Source organism: Grammomys surdaster, unplaced genomic scaffold, assembly GCF_004785775.1.
Source record: "Grammomys surdaster isolate TR1022 unplaced genomic scaffold, NIH_TR_1.0 205, whole genome shotgun sequence".
Lineage (NCBI taxonomy): Eukaryota > Metazoa > Chordata > Mammalia > Rodentia > Muridae > Grammomys > Grammomys surdaster.
This window is the reverse complement of record NW_021604650.1, coordinates 60,708-69,003: the sequence shown is the minus strand read 5'-3', so window position 1 is coordinate 69,003 and position 8,296 is coordinate 60,708. Positions and strand designations below refer to the sequence as shown.

The 8,296-nt window shown below is 36.9% G+C and overlaps 1 pseudogene; it reads right to left on the bottom strand.

Moving 5' to 3' along the window:
* Positions 1-5,897, bottom strand: part of LOC114624284 — a 39,725-nt pseudogene extending 33,828 nt beyond the window's left edge.
* Positions 5,898-8,296: the final 2,399 nt, after the last annotated feature.

Genomic DNA, 8,296 nt, shown 5'->3' with positions numbered 1-8,296 from the left:
ATATATATATATATATATATAAAGATATAGAAAGATAAAGATAGATATATATAGATTGAGAGTCATGAATATACAGCTATGCATGTACAGATATATAGATATGGTATTTATTGGAATGATTTATAGACTACAGTTCTAATCCAACAATGACTAGCTGTGAATGGAAAGCCCATGAATCAAATATTTGTTCAGTTCCAAAAGACTGGATGTCTCAGCTTGTTTCCTGTATGTGACATAATCCTGAAGATGTGGGCTCCAATAACATTGTAAATATAATATATCCAATATTTCCAATACATTTTCTTGGAAATTATCTTTTTATTCATAATATGAAAATAATGAGATGTTATACATTTCTTCCAGTTAAGGGGAAACAGCAGAATCCACCATTATATGTAACTTTTGTATAAAGAGTGAATTTTCTTTAATATACCAGTAAAACTTGTCATACTTATGTTTAATTCTGTAACATTATTTAATGATTACCTTAAGCTTAGGTTGAATTCAATGTACTGAGTTTTATCTGACAGTGCTACATGTCCTCCTGTCTAATCAATACAAAAAGGAGCACACATTGTCATGAGTAGACCAAGGAGAAATGCATTTCTTATGTCCTAATTCCATGTTCATTATTTTCACAGAATTCCATAACACAGGAAAGAAAAGAAAGCTCATACCTTGTGAGTATAAGGAAGAAGAATAGTGGTATAAACATTGCCAGCTGGAGGTGGTGCCAGTTTCAAAATGAAAAACCCAGGCCTGCCAATATCATGTTTCCAAAACTACCAGCACAAGATAAAATCACTGCCATCATGGCTAGGAATTTGGGGCTTGTCCATTCTAATGCTGAAAGAAAAAGATATATTGACTTGAAAGTGACTTGCAGGATCAAAACAAAAGTTTGAACAAGGTCCTATTTCTAAAACTTGGACTTACTGAGCAAGGTACTATTCATTAATATGGAATTCATGGACATTCCTGACAGGAAACGAATTGAGCAATAGATGAGGGAGCAAAAGCTGCACAGGTTTCAGTGATGGCCAATTGTAATAAAGCACACGTTAAAATGAACTTCCTCCCAAACCTGAGGCAAAGGGAGAAATTATACTGTGGGAATGATGTAGTTTGCTTGAAACTTCAACACAACTATAATTACAAATGATAAGTAATAATAAATATCTAACTGTGTGATCTCAAGGTATTTTTTTTCATTTTTTGAATAATTACATAGTGAAACAAGTGTTTTCTCAGTTTCTCACCAGCAATTTCATTAATTCAAGCCATATAAGATAGTATTATGTTGAACCATAAAGATCCCACACCAAATCATATAACTAACATATTTTTCATTGTTTTCTAATTATGTATTTAAAATTTTTATTTAATCTTTTTTTAACACTCCAGATTTTATCCCCTTCCTGGCCCACCCTCTTACTATTTCACACACCATACTTCCTCCCTCCACTCAGTCTCCCTGAAAGTGTCCCCACCCGCTTCATACCTCACACCACCAGAACTCCTAACTCCCTGGTGCCTCCAGTCTCTTGAGGGTTATGTGCATCTTCTCTGACTGAGCCAAGACCAAGCAGTCCTATGATGTGTATGTGCTGGAGCCTTCATATCAACTGGTGTATGCTGCCTGGTTGGTGATCCAGAGTCTGGGAGATCTCTGGGGTCCAGGCTAGTTCAGATTGCTGGACTTCATACAGGTTTGCCCTCCTCCTCAGCTTCTTTCAGCTTTTCCCTAGTTCAATCACAGGGATCAGCAGCTTTTGTACATTGGCTGGACAAAATTATCTACATCTGACTCAGCTGCTTGTTGGGTCTTTGGAGGGCAGTCATGATAATCCACTTTTTGTGAGTGCTCCATAGCTTCAATAATATTGTCAGAAATTGGGACCTCCCCTTGAGCTGGATCCCACTTTGAGCATGTCACTGGACCTCCTTTTCCTCAGGATCTTCTCCATTTTTGTTCTTGTAGTACTTACTTTCAGTCAAGAACAATTATGGGTTGAGATTTTTGACTGTGGGGTGGCATCCCCATCCCTCACTCAATGCCCTGTCTTTTTGCTGGACGTGGGCTCTACAAGTTCCCTATCCCCACTGTAGGATATTTCATCTAAGGTCCCTCCCTTTGGGTCCTGAGAGTCTCTCTCACCTCCCAGGTCTCTAGACATTGGTTTTCTATTGCTAATATACACTTTACTCTATTTGGTTTTATTGTTAAACTTCAGAACTTTGTGACTTCTGTGACTTAACTAATCTTTTTAAAAATAGCCTTCTTTGATTTGTGTTGTCCCTGATATCTCAGTTTTCTTACATCACCCTATCTAAAGTTTTGACAGATATCTCCTAGAATGTCATTAAGTATACTGCTCCATTATAGGAGTGTTGACATTTTCTGTGGCAATTCTAAAGAAGAAACAAATTTGTCTCTATGACAACATTGTGTGGCACTATTATTGAAATATATTAACTAATGTCTACTCACTTCGCATAGGGAACTGAAAAGAGACAAAAAAATAGATACCAGAAAATCCACCTTGTTGAACCAAGGAGTTTTGTTGAGTTAGCCAAAGGTATATGGGTGAAGAGTTGCTTAAGGGAGTAAAATGACTCAAAGACAGTTCAATCAACAAACACATCCAACATGGGAGATAGCTCAAGAAAGTTGGAAATAGAGTGCCCTGCATGGACCAACAGTTAGTTCAACAGGTTGGTGGGTAGCCTTTGCTGACAACACAGTTGTTTTGAGCCACTTCCTGGCAACATAGATGAATTCTAACTCTTCTAGAGTATTCAGCTGGTCTGAGCTTTTTCTAGACAGATCAACTTGTTTTGTCTGAGACTGTCTCTTAGAAATGCTTACTACTTGTACATGCATTGGAAAGGAGGGTGCTAGTGAATCTGGACAATTTGGGGACAGCCCAAATTTGCTGATTTACCTCCTGAGCAACCCTGCAGAGAGGAATTCTTTACCCCCCTTAGAAAATCCAATTTCTTCACTTCCCTGTAAATATCTTGTCTCAAAATATGTGATTATTCAGTTCTACTTTAACTCCTGTTTTAAGGAGTGGTTTTATACCTGGAAAAAAAAATGAAGCAAGATTATTGCTGAAACTGTCTATTTAAAGAAAATATATCCAGGCACAAGATACCAATCCTTATTCCACAATATATTGCTACACAATTTACTTGCTTAGTTACATAACACTCTCTAATATGTAACTATCAGAAAGCTGCATCAAGCAGAAGCAAGTATAGAGGTGATAGGTATAATTCACTTCAAAGTTTGAGACTTAAAATTAAAGCTTTATTCTCTAAGCACTCGGGAAGATGGCCAGCTCAGGATCTGAACAATGTTCATGAAGGGAAACTGAACAGGATTCCAAAAGGATGAAATCATAAAGTGAGGGGGAGATGGGTGGGCTATAGCATTTTCCAGTCATAACTTTTACTGAAGGGATTGAGCATGAGGATTTACACTGGAGATTCGCCCTGACTTGTGACCAGCCAGTCATAGGAAGGAAGTGTATTGTTGGTTGGGCTTTATTCAGGCTACCAGGTTTCAAGGTTCTTAACTCAGAGCAATGAAATTTTAGAGAAAATGTGAGTGGACAAAATTCATGAAGTCAGTTAGATCATGACAGGCAATTATCTATAAACATTTATGACTTGGAAGCCTTAGTTTAGATAACAGGCAACTTCTCTTATATTCTTTTCTAATTTTTTTGGTTTACAGAGGAACAAGAAATATCTGGAGAAACAGGATGGAAGTTGGTTTCTGGCCTGGAAACATGAATTTAGTTTGCCCATGTCAGCAAGTTGAAGATGTTATCCGTAAGTTGGCTGGACTCAGAAAATTATCTCCTTTATTCAACACATCAAAAATGACACATGATTGTTTACTTCATAGGCATCAAAAGGCATTCTCCTTGTCTTAAAAAAGCAGCTAATATATTTTAGTTTTTCACTTGGCATCACATCTACTCAGTTCAATGTCCAGAAGGAATGGAGCCAAGTGCCTTGACCAAGGACAACACTGTTTTCTATAAAATATATAAATTTGTGTAATTAATGATGTGACATTTCTTAGTCTTGATCCCATAGCTAAAACTTTCCCTATCCAAAATTGTCTTGTGCATACACCTCTTAAACATCTGTTCATAGATTTTTTTGGTTAAGTGGCAGAACTAGAATAGTATAATGTACAATCACTACTTCATCTTCAATGAGTCACAGCTGTAAAAAGTACATGTAGAGTAGGTGGGAGCATTTTTAGCACACTCACCTGTCTGAAAGATGGCCATATATGATAGCTCCTATAAATACACCAGCCACAAATAAAAATTTAGCAACAGAATGGAGGGCCTGAGATTCACACACCAGGTCCCACTAGAAAAGAACAAAAGCACCAAAACAGAGACTAGAGTTACTCAGTACCATTTGCTCTAACCCTTCACCATAACCCCTGATTTTATTCTTTAGTCCTTATTATCCTTCAATTGATTTTGAGTACAATATGTTTTCTAATATCAGCTAAAATTAACAATCTCTAAGTATCCTCGTCTAACACTGTAGCATAGGTTAATGATTTGGAAATATGCTAAAAAGTTCTCTCAGATAGGCTATAAATTATGTTCGTTTGAGATACTTAAGTTGTTTTCTGGATTATATATACTAGTGTATGAACTCTGATATTATTTAGATGTTATGTGGTATTATCAACTAGCTGTAGGTAGAGCCTAGAAATGACTGCCTTCTTGCCTCTCTCTTTCTGCCTCTCTTATTTATTTCCAAATTTCTTTTGTTATTTTTGTAGAAGCGAGTATTTAAACCAAGTGGGACAATGTTCTAACAATGAGAAATATCCTATCCTGTTATAGAGTTAAAATATATTGTCTTTTCTTAGAGAATGCAGAGACTGAATACTTGTTCACACACATGAAACATCATCATTCTACCTTTGAGCAATAGCCTTAGCTGACATTGTGGTTTTATATAATGACCCATTTCTTTTAAATTTTAACTCAAGGCTGAACAACACTGTCCTGTCATAACATTTCTAAGAAGGTACACAAGAATTTGCTAAAAAATGAATTAGTACATTAACTGAAGGTATTTAGGTTGAAGAGATACTTAAACAGTAGAGAGCATTTACTGCTACTGCAAAAGACCAGAGTTCAGTTATTAGCATACACATAGTGACTCAAAACCATCTCTGATTTCAGTTTTCTATGATACAGCACCCTCTTCTTTACTTCTTTGTACACCAAGCACATAGGTGGTACACATACATATACTACAGAAAACATTGATAACTAAATTAATTCATAAACTGTGGTCATCCTGAGAATAAAATACTAGAAGAATATTAAATGTTTCACATTTAATATATCAGTAATTAATGTTGAAGATTGAGCTAAAGAAATATCCACTATTTGTGCTATTGATAAATCCCCATCATGAATTCATTTTGAGGAATGCCTTAACTTGGTCACAGTGGTGGATAGAAAGTTGCTCCTGTTATACACCCAGCCATCCACACAGAGCTCAGTGTCTGCTTCTGTCACACTGGAGAAAGTGCCATTCAATTGAAGAAGATGCCACTGTGGTTGGGAAAAATGACAACACTTATCCAGTCTCAGGTTGGAGTCCAAGGGGATGGAGATCCTCAGGAGGTCATCTTGGCTCAGGATTCTACTACTGTCATTATCAGAGACAGTGTCATTGTCAAGTATAGGGACCCAGCACTGATGACTAGGAACAGCTGCAGTAAAGTTCTCCATTGTACTATGAGGTGTCACAATGGCATTGAGGAGGAAAAGAAAAACTATCTGAAGGATCTGGAATCTCTCTAGGTTTCCAACTTGATTCAGGAGTTCCTGAAAGGCCATTGAGGCTGAATAACTAGCTCAAAATGGATACAAACAATAGTTTACTATAGAAAAGTATTAGTACAAAGCATTGAAAAGTTATATTTTACAATGACACCCTAAATAGTGTTGATTCTGATCTGTTCTTCCTGTGTTCCTACTCACTTCTGCATTGCTGTCATAAAACAATTACCCTCTAGTGAGATTATGGAGGTTTAAAATGTCCATGCCATTCTTAGTGTAATGAGATTTTCTCTCTCTTTACCTTCTTTTAAAGTCACCAAGCTTGCCACTATTCTTTCTATTTCTGCAATTAAATTTGTTAAAGATTTATTGCCCCATGGTCAAATATGAACATTTATTTACAATTCTCAGAAAGTAGAAAAGTTAAACGATGACATTTTATGCATTGCAGAACATGTAATTTACAAGGCTCCAAAAAAAGGAACAGAATTAAAGTTAAATTAGTTAAAGTAAAACATTTTGCAAATGTTTCAAATAAGAATGTTCCTCCTAGACTCATGTTTGAATACTTGGTTCTCAGTATATGGAAATTGGTAATGAGATTAACAAATGTGACCATGGCAAAGGACATTTGCACTTGGGGTAGGCTTAAAGGTTTAAAATGTGCATGCCCTTCCTAATGAGCTTTTTTCTCTCGTTGCCTCCACCTTGGTATAAACTTGTAATTATTTCTCTACTGCTTTGCCTGTCAGTATATAGCCAAGTTCCTTTCTATGATGAATGTGGACTCATGCCCTTGATACTGTAGCAAGCCCTAAATTAAATATGTTGGTGTTACAAATTGTGTCTGTTCTGATGTCTCTTCACAGGGATGGAAAATAAACTAAGACAAAAATTGGTAGCAGAGTGTGTGGTATTTCTGGTATAGGCCTGGCTATGCAGGGTTTTTTTTTTTTTTTGAGAAATATGGAATATTTGGATACTTTGGACTAGAAAGGGGAATAGCATCATATCTTAGTATCTACTAAGCTCCACTTAGTATTTGCTCCTATTTAAGCTTGGAAGACAATACTGCTGGAAGCAATGAGGACTATAGTGTATCCGCTCAAGAGTTTACAGAAGAGAGTAATATTAGCAACTTGGGTAGTGACCATTCTTGTGATATTTTGCAGAGAATGTGCCTGCTTCCTGCCCTTGTCCTAGAAATCTTCCAGTGGCCAAATTCAAACGTTTTAGACTAATTTCATTGGCAGAGATGTCAAGACAGCCTTACATTGATTCTATTGCATGGTTGTTATAAAATATAGTACAGCCAGGGGTATCTTTAGCAGTCTATACCAAGATCAACCTCTGAAAAACATTTGACATGCAAAAGATCTGATATATAAGAGGTTTATTGACGGAAAAGAAGAGAGTAAGAACCTGGAGAAAGAATAAAGTTAGGCAAGTGGATGGGTACACAAGCAGACAGACTGACTGACAGCACTGAGAGTTCATGAGGACAGAGCAGGGCACTTAGAGGGTCACACAGAGAGAACAGAGAGAGTGAACACAAATAAATAAAGCTGGTATGACTGATAGTAGTTATTTCTGCAGCAGTCACCTGGTGCACCATGTCTCCCTGGCATTCTTGTGGCAGAGGCAGGTGCACCAACTGCTAGGTCCTTGAGAGGAGGTCAGTAAAACTGCCTATACTTTAACAATATTTATTAGTGACTACACTTGCAAAATTCTAATGTGAAAAAGGAAGGAAAAGCCCATACAGAATGTGCAGGATGAGTATAAAGAAAAACCACCAAAAAAATCTAAATATTGACACCAACTCTTGTTATCAAAGATATAAGTGGATTAAAGATATGCCTGTGGAAAATGGAATAGAGTGGTGCCTTTGGGGCAAGAACCCCACTGTGCAACTGTCCAAATTATAAAAATATTTTTGATAGATCTGCATCTATTTGGTTTTAACAAGTACATTTCCTGATAAATACCAATAAGCAGTATAAGTAGCCATTTTTCCCATGACTTATGAATTAACATTCCAGCATTCAGGGATAAAGGGTGATGTACTGTCTTCTGTAGCTATTTACTACAGAAATTGCCAAGGTCCAGGAAGGCTGGATTACTATTCAAAGGCTGGGAGGTGATTCAAGTGATTCAGCATTCATCAAAAACATCTAGTTCAAAGATCCAGATGAGCAATTACTTCAGCTGGACTGGTTCACCTTAGCTTTCAGGAAATTCAGGGCTTGAAGCTATTTGAAGCAGTTTGTACTCCACACAGATTCCTGGATATGGTCTGTTGGTCAAGTGGAAAACTGCTGAGACAGATATTTTCTGGGTACAGAAGTTAAAATTTAGAATCTTAAAGGAAAAATCTTACATTTTGAGCTCTCAGGTTTATAGTTCTGGTAGTTTTGGGAGAGAAGGAGTCTCAAGACCAGGGGAGAGAGAGAGAG